General features: G+C 48.1%; 1 protein-coding gene across 2 annotated transcripts in view; it reads right to left on the bottom strand.

The window, feature by feature from the left end:
- Positions 1-13,112, bottom strand: part of GATAD2A (GATA zinc finger domain containing 2A) — a 100,668-nt gene extending 87,556 nt beyond the window's left edge. The window contains exon 1 of one of the 2 annotated variants that reach the window (XM_024767278.1): positions 12,768-13,112. The gene's annotated coding sequence lies outside the window, so the exon portion shown is untranslated. The remainder of the gene's footprint in view (positions 1-12,767) is intronic. The other variant, XM_024767280.1, reaches the window with a different exon arrangement.
- Between the last annotated feature and the right edge of the window lie 2,955 nt (positions 13,113-16,067).

The raw sequence follows: 16,067 nt of genomic DNA, 5'->3' as shown, positions 1-16,067 counted from the left end.
GCTCCGCCGGTCCGCCCTCCCGCCCGCGCCGCCGGCCAGATAATGCGCCCCTCGGCCGCACACATGGAGCCCGGCGCCGGCGTCACCGCCCGGGACATGCGCACCAGGTCAGCGCGCCCGGCCCGCGGCCCCCAAAACACCGGGGAGCTCTTAAAGGCGACGCCGCCCGCCCGCGCCCGGATGGGCGGGGCCAGTCGGTTGGGGCGGGGCCTGATAGTGGTGGGCGGGGTCAGGCAGACCGACACCGCCCCGGAAGCACCGCCCCTCCTGGCCGCACTCCACTGGACGCCCGGCCCCGCGCGCCGGTTTCCCACGAGGGCTCAGGCGGGCTCCTGCCGCAGGGTTAGGGGGGTCGTCGCCAGCTCACCCGCGGCAGAGCCGGGCGGGCCGCGCCCAGGGCTGACTCACGACGCGCTCACTGCTGACCTCGCTCCAACTGAGCTGCGAGACCTCAGGCAACTGCTTCTGAAAACCAAGGTTAGAATGCCACCCCCGGCGGGGTCGTCACACAGAAGTTCCCCTCCAGGGGATAGGCAAAACCGTAATTCTTACAGCGCAGTAAAGAGAGTTCTACAAAGTAAGCTCCAGACCCACCCACTTCAAAGACACTTCAGGGATGACTGCTCTCCCTCTCCAGTTACCTCCCAATCTGCCCCCGTGCCTCTGGGAGAAGGTGAAATCCCCCAAGAAAGCAAATCTGCACCCTTCCCTCTCCAGTGACTTGGAGGAAACACGGGAAACAGTCTAACCTGAGATAGGATGGGCTTTGGAGATGTTCGACTACATAAAACAAACACAGTTTTAATAGGGAAAATAAAATATCTAGTATCACAAGAAGCTCTCAATATCAAGATTAGGTTCTGAAGAATCACCAGAAAAGGCCCTTTCCATGTTCTTTTCACAGCGTTAAAACAAATAATTCATGATGAGACACCTAGATAACATATCCTAATACAAGTGAAACAAAAGTTTCACCAAACATACCTTGCAATGTACTGATATTTTCTATTTCATTTTTTAAAAAGAATCAATGTAATTCTAACCCACTGTTAGTCTTGACCCCAAACTTTAAAAACACTTAATGCAGAATAAGTTTTACAAGTAAAATTTTCTGCTATGTGCCCCCACCACAATAAGAAGTTAAAAAAAGCCCATTTTAATTGTGTTGAGTTCCACACCTAACTGGCAACTTTTTGTTGTTGATTCCACCCCCAATCAATCCTACCCCCAAAATCTTCCAAGGGCTTAATGCCAACGTCTGGCACAACTTCCCCAGGGCCAAAAAAGAAGCATTCCTTAAACTAAAAATGATACAAAATACAAGTTGTTGACCCCCAAACACCTTCCCTGACCCAGATTTGTCAGCAATTTGCTTTGCTACTAAGAAATTCGAATTTTCAAATTCAAAAACCAAACAAAAACAGTTTATTCTCAAACAGGTAACTTGGTATAGGAATGCAGGAAACTCCCTAATCCCATATGCAAAGATAGTTTAAAGCAAATGATTTTCACTCTAATTCGGCAGCTGTTTATTTTGAGAACTGCTTTACTCGACGATTAATCAGATGATGCATATTAAAGCGATATAAGCAAAATATTACCTCACTGCTCCTCACCTGGCTCTTGATTAATGCCAACTTAATTAACTATAAACAGAGCAAAGTGTGGTCAGCTGGGAGACCCAAGACTTGAGATTGACACAGGGATTCCAGAATCTGAGCTGGCAAACCCCCATACGAGTCACCAAGGTGACAACCATCCTGTTTTAAAGAGGGAGGCATGGGACTTCCCTGGTGGTGCAGTGGTTAAGAATCCGCCTGCCAATGCAGGGGACACGGGTTCGAGCCCTGGTCCGGGAAGATCCCACGTGCCGCAGAGCAACTAAGCCCATGCGCCACATGTGAGCCTGTGCTCTAGAGCCCACGAGCCATGACTACTGAGCTCGCACGCCACAACTACTGAAGCCAGCTTCCCTAGAGCCCATGCTCTGCAACAAGAGAAGCCACCACAGTGAGAAGCCCGTGCTCCGCAACAAGAGAAGCCACCACTCTTCGCAACTAGAGAAAGCCCGCGCGTAGCAATTAAGACCCAACGCAGCCAAAAATAAATAAATTTATTAAAAAAAATAAAGAGGGAGGCATCAGCTGTGACATATTAATGACACACCCCTATGGACTGAGGTGTGCACTGGTGACAGGTGGGCTGCTCCAGGGGACAGTGCCAACTTCTCCAGCTGGGAAAGGGTGAAATAGAGTTTACTTCTGTGATAGGAAGAGAGGGCCAAGTGTGTAGATGGAAAAAGCGATAGTGAATCCAGACCTGTTTGGGGTACCAGATGCTCAGGCGGGTGAATGCTGAGACTGCTTGGCCTAAAGACCTTGTGCCTATAGTACGGGACTAAACAGCAAATAGTTCAGCTGGGTGATTATGAAATATGATGCAATCACCTTCAGATGCCATTCTAAAACTGAAGAAACCCTAATTTAAGAGACAACTAGGGCTAGAACCATGTTTCTCCTGAAGTTTTTCCCCTCTGCCCTAAGAACAAGGCAGTCAATTAATAGTTATGGGTACCAGTTAACATGATACTCTAAAAACACTTCTGTTATTAAGTTAAACAAAAATTTCTGCCGAATTCACTTCATATCCTTCAGACCAGATCCTTGCTAATAATAGCCAAGCCTCCTTCCACCCTAACCACTGCAGAAATATTCTAATTATCTTTCTAATGTACTATTAGATAAACTTCCAAAAACCAACTGAGCTAATTCCTGTACAACAAAGGGACTGAAGAAAAGAAATTTGGGCCAAATCCATGTTCGTGTCCTCTTTTATAAAGTAGAAATTGGTCAAAGGCTCAACAATAGTGTGAAACCGACTGAAAAGGAGTAGCATCACCTACTAAATGTTTAAGGTACTGTACTTTTGGGGTTTTAATCAGAAAATGTCTTTAAAGTTCCTGGTGGACAAAATTTAAGATATCTTACATTATAAACACCAGTCAACAAGAACCGTCTAAGAGACCTCTCATCACAAGGGTTTTGTAGGCTGGGGAGCCTATAGGCACCAGCTCCAGAAGTTCACAGGCTGGTGGCACAGAAAGACATAGAATGCTTTCAATGCAGAAAATGCATTCATAGAAAAGACAGGAATCACAAAGGAAGAGGCTGCTCCCCTCCCTGGAGAGGGGTCTGGGAGATCTTTATGGATGTGACATTTGAGCTAGCTCTTAATGGATGAACATCCCAGGCATCCAGAACAGCAGAAGCAAGGGCCAGAGCTGGCTGGCTACTCCTGGAGTGTGAGGGCTTTGGGGCAGATAGGGCTGCAAAGGGATGGATTCATTAACCTTTAAACTTTCTAGGTGGCTTTCTCTCTCAGAACACGGAATGAACTGTGGACCACTTCAATTCACAAGCTAAGCAGACCTAGTTATGTAGACTTTAACCAATTTTTAGATTACTGCTATCAAACAGTGACACTAGGCTCCCTCTTGTTTTCTGAGAAGCTTTCCAAAGAATAAACAGGTTGTTCATTCAAAAGTGTACCAAGTTTCGGACTTCCCTGGTGGCACAGCGGTTAAGAACCCGCATGCCAATGCAGGGGACATGGGTTCGAGCGCTGGCCTGGGAAGATTCCCACGTGCCACGGAGGAACTATGCCTGTGTGCCACAACTACTGAGCCTGCGCTCTAGAGCTCACGAGCCACAACTGCTGAAGCCCGTGCACCTAGAGCCCGTGCTCCTAAACAAGAGAAGCCACCACAATGAGAAGCCCGTGCACCGCAGCTAGAGAAAGCCCGCGCACAGCAACAAAGACCCAGTGCAGCCAAAAATTTTAAATATAAATTAATTAATTAATTTACAAAAGTGTACCAAGTTTAAAAAAAAAGTACCTTTATAAAAAAGAGCACTACTTTCCACACTTTGCACTTTAGTACTCTAAAGTCTAAAACTATTTTCATTGAGTTTAGGGACAATATAACCACAATCTCTAAGAGGATTATTTTAAAGTTTCTTATTTCACCCCGAATTCACTCTCAGATGGTGAGATTGCAAAGCAATTGGTTGGGAAAGGAAAGGAAAAGATTCATTTCTATGTGAATTTGATTTCCCTAGTACTTTGATATTTTTGGTACTTTTTTCAAGGACCAGAAAATAGTTAAAGGGACTATGCTTTATGAAAAATACAATACTCCCAACACATTACAGCTTCTACAACAAATGTCATTTTTTAAATCACAACACTTTTACACTAGATTAGGAGTTTGTGGGAGACAGATAAGCACCCATCTGCCCCATCCCTGTCGTGTATACAGAAAAGCTCTCTGAAGCACAGCTCTCTAGAGATGAGCCACTTTGTCAACATGTGTTTGAGTATCGTCTCTAACCACAATTCTGAACGCTTAGTGTAGATGCAACATGGAGTTCAGGCTCCATCTGCAGTTAGTCTCTCTGTGGCCCTGACGATATCCCACTGTTACAGGGCTCTGAGCACAAATGCTTCCCTAAAGGGTTAAATACAAACTGCTCAGAAGTATCATTGTGAACCGGAAGTGTATCTCCCACTCTGTCTTCATCTGCATGTGTCACCAGTTGGCAAGGAATATCTCTTTTGTGTCTATATATGGCTTACAAAAAAAAAAATATGCATATCTAATTTAGGTCAATTTTAAGTCTTTGAAAAGTTAGTAAGTGAACCATGTTTTCTATGAATTAAAGAATTAACAGGGAAAAAAATCAGAAAACTACCAGAAAAAAAAAAAATGCTATATGACAGTCTTAAGTCTAGAGATCAACCTATTCAAACCTGCTTAACAAAGAAAGAGTATTAATCACATCAGTGGCCTGCTAATAAACATCCTTGGTTTAGACATGAAGAAAAACATGTTTTAAAAACTTGGTATCCAGTTCACACCCCCCTCCCCAGTTATTAAATGGCAGATCTTCCAACCTAACATAGGAAAGAGGAAAACATTCCTCCCCAAAGTTTTCCTAATAGGATGAATACTCCCCTCCTCCACTGGTGCCCAGCATTTCACTATAGGAAATTCAGGAGGCGGGTCTTTCTAGTTTTCTCCTTCACAGCTTGATAACAAACACCATGTCCTCTTGCATGTTGACCTAGTCAGGCCTATAATTTTACCAACTCCTGGTTTGGGAGCAGTAAAATCTTTTTTTCAAATTTGGGTCAAAAATCAACCTTCAATAGAGATACTTTAAGAGGTTAAGTATAAATATAAAGCCTAAACTTTGAAAATGTCATGCAAGTTAAAAAACTGTTCTGGGGACTTCCCTAGTGGCACAGTGGTTAAGAATCCACCTGCCAATGCAGGGCACACGGGTTCGATCCCTGGCCCGGGAAGATCCCATATGCCGCGGAGCAACTAAGCCCGTGCACCACAACTACTGAGCCCGCGTGCTGCAACTACTGAAGCCCATGCGCCTAGAGCCCATGCTCTGCAACAAGAGAAGCCACCGCAATAAAAAGCCCGTGCACTGCAACGAAGAGTAGCCCCCACTTGCCACAGAGAGCAAAGAAAGCCTGTGCGCAGCAACGAAGACCCAACGCAGCCAAAAAAAAAAAAAAAAACTGTTCTGCTGTATTAAGAGTTTTAGACCAGCTTAAATGACAATTCTCAAAGGAAAAAAATTCAGAAGCAGCCCCCATTATCTGTCCTCCTGAAACTCCACGTAGACTGCATACTATTATAAATAGAGTCTGCATGGTCTGATTTCACTGGCCATCATTGGTTTCTGATTGAAAATACTTATTCAGAGCTCAATTTAAATATTACTTTAGAGTTCAATCTTGAATCCTACTATGGCACATTTTATAAGACTCTCTACCTTAGAAGGTAACTTTGGGCTTTTCTTGCCAAATGTGATCAGTTCAAACTCTGATTTTTAGATGAGCATAACCTCCTCAGGTCAAGGGAACTCACCAGATTGTTTCTTTACCTCCAGGTCCCTGACGGTGCCCATGCTGTTCCTCTCCTGGGAATGAGTAGCCACCTAAAAAGCAGCCCTCCCCATCGCCCCTTCCTTTGCAGGCTCTCCTTCCGCAATCCAACTGCAGCATTTTGCTGCAGTTATCAGTTCATGAACTTGTTTTTTTCCTAGTAGCATATGAGCTCCTGTGTCCAGCCAGGTGCCTGACCCTTAGCAAGTTAAATGAATATTTCCATCACACTCAAAAGTAAGGCTTTTCCTACAACATACTATAGCCACATAGAGTGTAGGTTTGAGCCTTTTTCCTAGTTACCCTGTCATGCTTCAGGAGGCACTGCAAGTCCATATGGTACACCAAGGTGGTGCGGTGCGGCAGCAGCAGCAGCAGTGTAAGGCTATGATGAACTAAGGGAACCCACTGTCAAAAATCAGCCAATCGAGGAACCTCTAGATCATCAGCCCTCAGCCATACGCAGCAGCCTGTGGCCCCAACGTGGACTGGTTTGCTCTTGGGCAGTATTAACTGCCATAGATAGCTATCCAAACTTGGGGGCCAACCTCAAGAGGAATAGTCAGCCTTGGTATGATTCTGCTAACAACTAGCTTTACTAGGCACCTACAACAATCCAGCTGCTTGCTTCGTGCTTACCATCCCCACCCAACAAATGAAGAAACTGAGGCTCAAAGAGGTTAGGCCACTTGCAGTTAGGCCACCTTCCTGAGGTCACAGAGCCAGCAAGTGGCAGAATCTGGCTTTCTGGCTCCAAAGTTTCTACTGCACACAGGGCACTTTTACAAAGCAACAAAGACAAATTAATTCTTCAAGAGCACACTCTTGCAGAAGGATCTATCTACTGTCTGCTTCCTTTAGTTCTATACACATCTCCAGAGCAGCCCTCTGCAGGCAAGCTCCTGCAGGGAACACTGTGATAATGCAATAGGAAACCATCCTGTTAACCACCCTGCCAGATAGTCCTGAGTTTGTGGGTACATTAGCTGAGCCCCTAGAACTGCTAGGTGCAGGTCCACTGGTGGCTCCCAGTTCTGACAAAGCAGCTTACTGAGCAAAAAGTGATAACCTGAACATGTTTTCTATGCTCAAATTGGAGCCCAAGAAGTCAGCCTGGAGTGTGGGGAACAGGAAATGAAGAGAGAGCAAGCATCCACTTCCCAAGGGTAACAGAGCCCAGAGGTGGGAGTCTGGTCACGTGCACAGCTGCATTGCTTGTCCACGCCCACTTCCGGCCTGGGCCTTCCTCTTCACCTCATGAGTCAGTACTTGGGTGAAGGGAAAGGAAAAGAAGACAGACTACCAGAAACTCTCCTTGTAATATGCTCTCTCTCCCCTGCTGGGCCCTGGGCCCTGAATGAATATCCACCCCGGCTCTCTGGCTCCACCCCTCAAAAATACACCTACTTAAGAAAAGCACCTGTCACATAATTGATCTATGTGGACTAACATCAAATCCGGGCCACAACATAGGAAGATCAAAATAGTGCTTCCCCAGTCCCAATACAAGAGGGAACCCTAGGGCAGAGGGAACTCTGTGCACCAAGAACCTACTAATACATGACAAAGCAGTCCACCTATTTGAAATCTCACGTTTCCTATGCCATAAACAACAGCCAAGCACTACCCTTGTCTGATTTTTTTTTTTTTAAGATTTAAAACAAGGCAAGAAGGGCTTTAATAGCTGTTTACCTCTTTGCATAATATGCACTGCCATGAAGAAATGCCACAGGATTCCAAAAACACACTGCTACCAACTTCAAGAAAAGTAAAGCTGAAAATGCTCCTGGCAATAACCATTCCAGACTCTCTTTTGTTTCTCCAAGACTACAGCCACAGTCATCCTGGATCAACTAGTGCCAAAAGCCAACAATCAACCGGGAAAACACCATAATTTCTGCTTCCTTTCAGAAGGAGGAAACAGAAGCAGGGAGTCCAGTGAGGAAATTAGAAGGGTAGTAAGGTTTCACTTCCAAACCTCCAAGAAACTCCACCCCAAACTCCCAACATCCAGGAATATGCCCAAAGAAGCCCTGAGATATTCTTTCATTCATTTGTTTACTTGTCTGTGACTGGGATGTTAAGATCCTTGAGGGCTGACTGCATCTGTCCCTGGGAGCCCAGCTCACTGCTAGGCCCCCAGCACCCAGCATGGTATGCCTAGCACATCACTGGCACACATTTATTGCTGAATTATTTGCTGGCATAGGAAGTTACATGAGCCAGAAAATCTAACACTTTCTATTTTTCAATCCAATTTTAGTTGTATTAAAAAACAAAAAAACCCTACCTTATGGCCACACAGGAAAACTTGTGCCAAGTTAAGCCCTTACTTGAGTGTTTAAACGTCCCTTATAGGACAGTTTGGAGGGATAAATTCATATTCAAACAATGCACCAGTGTAAACAAAGGCAGCCAGGTTGCAGAGAGGATAAAGCCAAAATTAATACTAGAAATTCAAAATAACAACATCCATTCATTTGGATGGAACGACTCCATACGGTAGTTATTCCCCAATTCCGAGGGAGGTCAGCTTCTTTCTTATCATCAAAATCCCACAGGGATTTAATGCCCCCAGTGCTGTCTCCAACAGGAAGGAAACCCTGACTTCCCCAGCTATTTCAGTTACATAAATCAACAGTTTATTGTCCAGTTAGAAGCTGGGCAGTGTTGCGACCCACATACCTTTTAGAGCTGCCCACCAACGGATAACCACGTTACATTACATCTAATAAATGTACCTAGATCAATATCGTTTCTAACTATCCGAAGGTTTTTTTTGCTGTAAGGATCTTTCAATTCAAAAAACAGTTTAAAAAACTTCCCGTTAGATAAAAGGGACTTGGTGGTGGCGCCACCATCCACCAGAGTGAAGTCTGTGGTACACAAGGGACATCATAATTTCAAAAGGGATAATAATCCCCTTAAAGTTGTTTACCCTATGTTTTATATTTTAAAAATAATAAACTTTGCTCCTTTCCCATATAATGGAATAAATGTCCTTAAAAGAATTAAGAGAAACTTAAGACTGGCAGATATTTCCTGGCTTCAATAGTAAATTCACTCTGTGGAGGGGGGGGATGGGGGCAGAGGGAGGGAAAGGGGATATTTCAAGAGAGGGGAAAAAACCCTTTTCTTCAAACTTGGAAGCGGTGCAGTGGGGGCCTAGCTCAGATTTTTCACCCACTATTCACCCGCAACCCGGGTTTTAGCTATCAAGGGCAAGTGCCATCTGTCCCCACATGAATAAGTGAAAAAGGCTGGACCCAACTCACCAGCCATGATTTTAAGGCTTTCACTAATTGCTAAGACAAAACCCTCTCAAAAAAAAAAAAGTGTCCTGCCCACCCCAGCCTCCATCCCCAGAGTTTGAGTTAGCATCTTCACAGCTCTCTGAATCCTTGGGAACTCAAGGTGAATCCTGATCTCCTCATGGGCACTAAGCCACACACTCAATGTACTATTCTTGTGTGCCAATAAATGCCTTTGTACATCACTTTTCCAGTCTTTTGTCCCCAAATCTGATCCATTACCCTAAAAGAACAGTTCTTCTTCCAAGGTTCTAACGTGTAAGAAGAGATCACTCATCAGGTAACTGCTGCATATCACTCAGTCAAGCAGTCCCAAAATATGGCCGTGATCCTTTATGGTTCACCTTCTTTATCTTCCCACAATTCAAGCTAGTAATAATCTTCTATCTTGCCTGTGGTCTAATTATAGTAATACATCTCCATGGCCTTAACTCACAAATACCCCATTTTACAGAGGGAGAAAGCAAGGCGAAGGCAAACACAAACCCCTGTCACACAGCAAATCCATCTCACGTCTGCTATCTGAACACAGAAAAACGCTACTAGACCCAGGTGGGCAGTGGGTTTTGCACGAGACACTCCGAGTTTCTTTCTCTTTGCTCCGCGGGCATATTTGGCCTTGGCAAAATGTCAAGTGCTTCCTGTCTGGGAGTCCAGACCAGAACCATAATCTCCTGAGCACAACAACCAACCTATTGCACACCAACCATGTGCTAGGCGCTGTGCTGGCTGCCTCCTGTTTGTTATCTCAGATTCATTCATTCACACATCTAGGAAGCACTTCCCATTTGTAGGCGCCTTTACACACATTCACAGAGATGTGACCCTCTCAAATATTTAGTAACGCGCTAATCTTGTGCCATAACTTATCCAAGGCCACACAGCTAGGAAGGACAGACCCAGAATCTGAATCAGGTCCTTCTGACTTCAAAGTTCCCTCTTCCCTAACACCTCACCTTGCTGGTCCTATGGGCTTCATTTTCAAATAATAAACATGTGCCAGCACTTCTCTGCCCTGTCTCAGGACACCTTAAGCCCAGAGCTCCCCACCAAATTTCCTCTTCCCCTCAGGGCAAGCTGACCAGGAAGAGGCAGTAGAGGAGCAACCAGGTCTGTCGCAGCTTCCTGCCTGGACTTGACTACCCCAGGAGCAGAGGGCCCAGGAAACTCTCCAAGCGCTTCTCCACAGAAGAAAATAGCTCGAGTTGAAACTTGTGTCCACATGGTCCACCGACAGATTTAGAACTCAAATTATAGCCTCGGCAGGAGTCTTCACAAAGGACTCAAATTAAGCAAGACCCAGATGGAAATGAACAGGAGAGAGACAGTCTTAAGTCAAACTTGTTAAGTGAACTGCAGTTCTAGCAGAATCAGAGGGAAGAACTGGTTGAAATGCTAAACCAACCAAGTTCAGCCTATATTTCAGAACTCCACTTCAGGAACATTTTCCCCACATTTTTAGCCTGAGACTTGTGCATGGACACGAAGTGGTTACAAGTTACTCAGGTTTCAAACTGAGTTCATTCCTGTCCTTTGGACCATCTCTCAATGCCAGCATTCATCTACTTGGGCTCCAGAGAGCTCTGCGTTTAGCAAAACAGATAAAATTAGCTACTGGAGTGAACTTGGAATCCAGGGTGGGCCATTAAAAAAAAAAGGTACACATGAGATTTGTAAAAGCCACGTAAAAACTTCCTTTGAGCCAAGCTGAAGTCACCTAAAACTTAGAGAAATGAATTCAAATCCCCTGTGCCTTGCCTCCCTTCCACCCTTCCTGGATCTAAGGTGACCCATTTCCTGCTTCTTGCTCTGCCTTTCAAACCCGAGTGGCCCACAAATTGAGGATCCACTGGAGATCAAGGGGTAAACCAGAGGGCCTAGGGAGAGAAAACACAGCTGGAAGAACTGAAAGAGCGTTTTTCTTCTCTTTTTTTTTTTTTCTTTTTTTGGGGGGGTGAGTTATACTATGCAGAGGGAGGACTGAGGGATGGGACAGGAAGTTGAAAGTGTGATAATGGGGTACAATGCTCCAGCCCTGTCCCTCCTGCCTCTACACTGGCCTGACAACACTGTGGTGGCCCCATGACTCAAAAATGGAGCAACCAACACTGTCCTTCGACAACAGCTCCTGCTCCCCCAAATCTAGCAGGTCTTAAAGGATGAAAGAAAACAGCATTATTTTTGCCTGTCTCCCAATTTCCCTTCCAAACATAAATTCCTCCAGGTCCCTGGAAGCTGAGGTAAAAGTTCAGAGAATACCCCTAATCCGGCAAGAAAGAAGACTGAAGATGGGAGGGGTATATTTCTGATCTCTCCTTCCAGAATAGAGAGAAGTGGGTACCACAAACAGAAATACGGGAACCCTGAAGTTGAGGGCTCGAAGGAAAAATGAGGGAAGAGTTTCTCCCTTAGCAAATCAGGAGGGAAACCTCAGGAAAGGGGGCATGTCCTCAGGCAAGTGGAAGGGGAACCCCTGGGAATTCAGGGGGACCCTTTAGAGAAGTGAAGAAATCCACTGTGTCCTCCATCAGAGAGGAGGTATCTTGAGGCACATTTCAGAGATGTGAGGAGCCTAACAGAAGTGGGACATCTCGTATTACGGGAAGGACCTCTGGAGAAGCCAGGGACCCCTCCAAACACTGCAGCATCCACAGATTAGTAGGAGTCCCCCCCAGAATGGGAACTTTTTTGGAAAAGTGGGGAACATTTCCTCAAGTAAATAAGGATCCAGTCAGACGTATGGGCATTTCAGAGTAGTGGGCCCCCTCAGTAAAATGGAGGTACTCATCAAAAAGTAGCGGGTCCCATCAAAAGTGGGGTCAAATCAGAAAAGTGGGGAACACCTCCAACAAGGATTCTGACAGAAGCCGTAACACCTCAGATTAGTTGGGGGACACTTGGGAAAAGGAGGAAGTCACCCAAAGAAGTGGGGACAGAAAAGCAGGGAGAGCAACGCAGAAAGGTAGGGGGAAAGGGAGACCTGTGAAAAGTGGGGGACACCTTAAAAAGGCAAGGGCCAAAAAGGAACACAGAACAGTGGGACAACAGCTCAGAGAAGCAGGGATCTCCTGGCAGAGGTGGGGGTCCCCCAGAGAAGTGAGGGGAAGGGTGCCCTAGAAGCAGGGATATCTCCCTGAGAGAAGTTGGGGGTCCCTCAGGGAAGACATGGGGGTCCCAGAAACGCAGGGGATCCCTCAAAAAGCAATCCCTCGGAGAAGCAGGGATCCCCTTAGAGAAGTTGGGAGGGGTAGTCTCAAAGAGGCGGGGGCCCTCGGAGAAGGCGCCCCTCAGGGAGGCAGGCGGTCCCTCAAAGAGATGGGGCACCCTCAGGGAAAGGAGGCTCCTATCAGAGAGGCGGGGTTTAGGGAAGCAGGTCTCCTCAGACAAGGGGGTCCACGCATGGAAGCGGCCCCCTCAGAGAAGCAGAAGCCCCAGAGAAGCCCGGGACACCGGAAGCCGGGGACCCGCCACCAGCGGCGCCCGCCCCTCACTCACCGAAGTTGCTCGGCGCCTCTGCGGGCGGCTGTTGGGCCCTGGGCGGCCTCGGGTGGCAGGGTCGTATCCAGTCCGCTCGGGTTCCGCGGCGGCAGCTCCTTCAGGTGGCGCCCGCGGTGGCGGCGGCGCGGCGACAGGACGACGGACTATCGACGGACTAACTGAGCGGGTGGCGCGGAGCGCGTTCGGGCGGCGGGGGTGCGCGTGCGCGCGCTGGGGCGCTGACCCCGGGCGGGAGGAGCCGCCGCACAGCGCTCGAAGCCGCCGCTCGGTCTCGCCGCTCCGTCTCACACTGAAATTGCCCGCTTCGCAGCCCGGCTTCCCCGGTTGCTAGGCAGATTTCGCCTCGCACACTTCCGGGTTGAGGCACGTCTCACTGAGTGGCGGCGCCGCAGGCCAATGAGGTCCAGCCAGGGTTCCCGGCATCCGCGCCCCGAAGAGGGCGTGGCCAGGCTCATGACGGACAGCAGCCGGAGGCCAATGAGCGCGCTGGCCGGCTGGCCCTCGGGAATCAGGCTGAGGGCCTGGGCGGGCCCAAGGAGGCGGGACGAGATGACTGACAGACGGCCTGCCAATGGGAGAGTGTAGCGGGCCTCGGGTCCAGTCAGGGTGCTGCGGGGGCGGGGCTTTAGCTTCAGGGCAGGAACACCGCGAGGGGTGGGGCATGAGGACGCGTTAATCCGTGGCCGGCTCGCTCGGACACTGGCGGGGGGTTACGCCGGGCTGCCCGGCGGCCAACAACTGGATGGGCAGGGGGTTCCCCGCAGTGCTCAGCAGGGGCGCCCCACCCACAATGCATCGGAGGTGGCCTGGGCCCGGCGGGCGTGGGGCGGTTACGCCGGGCAGTGGGCGGGGCCTCATCAGGCGCGCTCTAAGGACACTGGGCGAGCTGCGGCGCGGCCTTGTTTCCGAGGGGTTTCGTTGGCCCTGGGCTCTCTTCTGACTAGAGTCACGGGTTCGACTCTCTTCTGAGGAGAATCTTAGGTTTCTTGCCTCCGGCCCCCGTTCTAAGGAAAACCTTGAGGAATCTTGCCCCTGACCCCTCTTCTGAGAAGAGTTTTAGCTATTCTTGCCCTGCCCACTTTTCTGAGAATTGCCAGGAAAAGAATGATTTTGTATGTTCAGGACCACCCTCCACCACCGCTCTCTGTTCAAAGAAGACTTGACGGGATTCGGGCCCCTGTCCGCTTTACTAAGGAGAATTTGGGGAGCTCAGGGTCCACTGCCTTTCCTGGAGAGTATTTAGAGAACATACCCTGCCTGTTTTCTGAGCCCTAGTGGGAGCCACTGGCCTTGTTCCTCCCTGATCTGGGGGGCAGTGGGGGCTGCATGTCCCCGGCCTATGTTTCTTTTATTTTTTTAAATATTTATTTATTTAATTTTTGTTTGCGTTGGGTCTTCCTTGCTGCGTGGGCTTTCTCTAGTTGCAGCGATCAGGGGCTACTCTTCCTTGCATGTGCACGGGCTTCTCACTGCGGTGGCTTCTCTTGTTGCAGAGCACGGGTTCTAGGAGCTCTACTGAGCTTCACAGGCTCAGTAATTGTGGCTCGCGGGCTCTAGAGCGCAGGCTCAGTAGTGGCGGCGCACGGGCTTAGTTGCTCCGCGGCATGTGGGATCTTCCCCCACCAGGGCTCAAACCCGTGTCCCCTGCATTGGCAGGCAGATTCTTAACCACTGCGCCACCAGGGAAGCCCTAGCCTTCATTTCTAAAGATAACTTGGGAAATTTCTAAGTTGCATGTACCTCCTCCAACCAGAGGAGAAATTTGGGATTTAAAGCACCTCTCCTCTCTCCAGAGAGGAATTGCAGGAAACTGATGGCCCCTCACCCTTCTTGGTCAAGAACTGCCAGGGAGTTACGTTCCCTGCGCTTTTTCTAAGCAGTGTTTGAGTGTTGCAGGAAGAGTTCCTCTTTTCCTAAGAACGGCAACCATTTAACTCCTGTGCCCCAGAAAAGTTACCCATTTAGCTCTCCTTCCTTGTTTTTGTTTTTTGTTTGTTTGTTTTGAGGAGAATTTTTCTAAGCAGCTGTCCACTCTTTCCCAAGGGTCAAATCCGTGGCCCTTCCTAATTCTGTCCCCTGTCGGGCTCTTCAGTCCCACTTTTCTTCTCTGAGTGGGGCCCTTCCAAGAAGCAGTCCTGCTTCCCACCTGTCCCGAGACAAAACTAAGTAGTCACCAAACTCTGCTGTAGCATTCACCATGGCCTACCAGCCATCAGAGGCCTTCACCTCTGTCTTCCCCCAGCTGGTCTGAACTGCTCCCATGATTTACCCGCGAAGAACCCAGTTATACCCTTCACAGGCAACCAGACATCCACTGAATTGAAGGGGTGAAGAAGGCAGCAATGAGAAAGAGCCATAACACTCTGAGGATTCAATATGGCAAACTTTTATCACCCCCCACTTTGTGCACAGAAATGTGCAAGTTGCTGAGATACCTGAATTATAGGATGGAACTTGTGAACCAAGATGAACACAATAAAGGGAAATAGGCCTATTAGACAAGGCAGACTGTTATACTAAAGAGATACCCAGAATATGTTGTAGGAATGTAGAGGAGGAAGTGATTAAATGAAATAATGGATGTGGGCTTCCCTGGTGGTGCAGTGGTTAAGAATCTGCCTGCCAATGCAGGGGACACGGGTTCGAGCCCTGGTCCAGGAAGATCCCCCATGCCACGGAGCAACTAAGCCCGTGTGCCACAACTACTGAGCCTACGCTCTAGAGCCCGTGAGCCACTGCTACTGAGCCTGTGCTCTAAAACCCGTGCTCCACAAGAGAAGCCACCGCGATGAGAAGCCTGTGCACCGCAACGATGAGTAGCCCCCATTTGCCGCAACTAGAGAAAACCCGTGTGCAGCAACAGACCCGACGCAGCCAAAAATATAAATAAATAAATTTTTTTTTAATTGAGGTAATGGATGTGATGGTGCTTCATAAACCTTGAAGCAGTGTTCCTGTGTAGAAAGGATTATTGTTATTGTTACAAGTGGGCTGACATTCCTGGAAGAAAAGTAAAAAATATATTCTGAGGGTCAGAGTGATGGGAGGTTGGCAGAGAGCCCTGTGGGGCCTGACTCCCTGAGTGAGCTCAGCCCAGACCCAAGTGGCAAGGCTCATGGAGTCCTTGGATAGGGAAAGAAGCCACTGGAAACATAAAGACACGGTGTTCCCAGAGTGCCTTGTTTGTACCTCTGTTGTAGCACTTACCACATTCTGCAACTGTCTGAGGCAGACACTTGCAGACTTGGTCCAAAACCCTTGGACTTTTGGTGACTGGCAGAACTAGGGTCCAAAAAC

This window comes from Neophocaena asiaeorientalis, unplaced genomic scaffold (assembly GCF_003031525.2).
Source record: "Neophocaena asiaeorientalis asiaeorientalis breed wild unplaced genomic scaffold, Neophocaena_asiaeorientalis_V1.1 scaffold87, whole genome shotgun sequence".
Classification (NCBI taxonomy): domain Eukaryota; kingdom Metazoa; phylum Chordata; class Mammalia; order Artiodactyla; family Phocoenidae; genus Neophocaena; species Neophocaena asiaeorientalis.
The sequence above is the reverse complement of the archived record's forward strand: the minus strand, read 5'-3'. Positions and strand labels throughout refer to the sequence as shown.